The following is a 1,433-nucleotide window of genomic DNA, read 5'->3' on the forward strand; positions in this document are numbered from 1 at the left end:
AAAAAAAAAAAAATGTGATTTCAGAATTTTTCCTAGGACTCAGGTGGCAAATTAATAAATATGCCAAAACACAGCATATTTGATATAACGTATGTTACAAACAACCCATAGAACAAATGTCTGGCCAATTCATTTAAGCTGCACTCTGGTAATGTCTATGCACTTAAGCTTTGCTGACCTGCCATGAAAAATCTTATAAGCAGCTGGTTCAGTGAAAATCTTGTACTGATGAGCTCTCCAGGACTTTTAGTATGACCAAGCACTTTATCAACAGAGCACTCTGAAAGGGAATACATGGCCAGACATGCAAACTTGTCAGAACAAACAGAATGAAGAGGGGCAGCATGGTTTAGTTATAAGGAGAATGCCTGACAAGAGGAGGAACACTTTGTGCTTTATTTTTTCAGCTTTGTAAGGCATAGCTGTAGGCCATCCTTCCGTGACACATCAACTTTTCGCACCAGGGAAATAATATGTATGAGTTTAAAGAGATGTCATGATTTGACTTACAGGCCTGAAAAACTATCATTGTTAAGAATCTGGGGGAAAACAGAGCCAGAGTCATTGAACATTGCTAGCAATCCTGCTCTCGTTAGTTTTAGGAAGAGGGTCTTGGTAAGGCAGATGGCCCACAAGAAAAGCACTTTAATGAATACATCTTAACTAGCATCCTCCAGTCTCCAGGCTGACTACAGACTGTTTTGTAGATATAATCCAGTATCCACACTTTAGGAAGTACAACCACATACTTTCTTTCCAAATTTCTCTTTTACTTTATTCATCATCCTCACACACACGACTTTTCCTTTTGAGTGTTGATTCTCCTTATTTTCATGAGTTTTATTTTATCTTTCCTTGAGTTTATCTCTCTCAATTACTCATTTACATCTCCCCATTTTATCATTACCATGTTATATTTCTCTTCCCTCCCAATTAAATTGCCACTTATCTAATTAAACATCTAACAAATTAGGAGCACCTGTATGTATGTGCATTCATTCAAATTGATTGAACTGAATTTTGCAAGCAATGTATATAGTCTTTAAACATATTTTACATAAATATAAATAAATATAAGGTCTATTAATTCATGAAATATTTATAGTGTACCTACTATGTGACAGTTATTATTCTTAGTACTTGAGATAGGATAGTGGGTGAAATTCCTGTGCTAATGGAAATTATATTCTAGTGAGAAACTTAGACAAAGAACAAATAACTATAAAATGTAATATCAGGTAATGATAAATTGTATCATTACGAATAGGTTTCCTGCTTTAAATAGAGATCGCCATGCAGGAATTCTTTGAGGAGGTGATATTTGATCAGAATAAACTAAGTAGCCTTTTAAATATCTAGGGAAAGAACAGTAAAATTGAATTGCTAGGCATGTTTGCAAAATAGCAGGGAGAAAACACGACTGGGTCAAAGTA

The sequence above is a fragment of the Galeopterus variegatus genome, unplaced genomic scaffold (assembly GCF_000696425.1).
Source record: "Galeopterus variegatus unplaced genomic scaffold, G_variegatus-3.0.2 Scaffold759, whole genome shotgun sequence".
Lineage (NCBI taxonomy): Eukaryota > Metazoa > Chordata > Mammalia > Dermoptera > Cynocephalidae > Galeopterus > Galeopterus variegatus.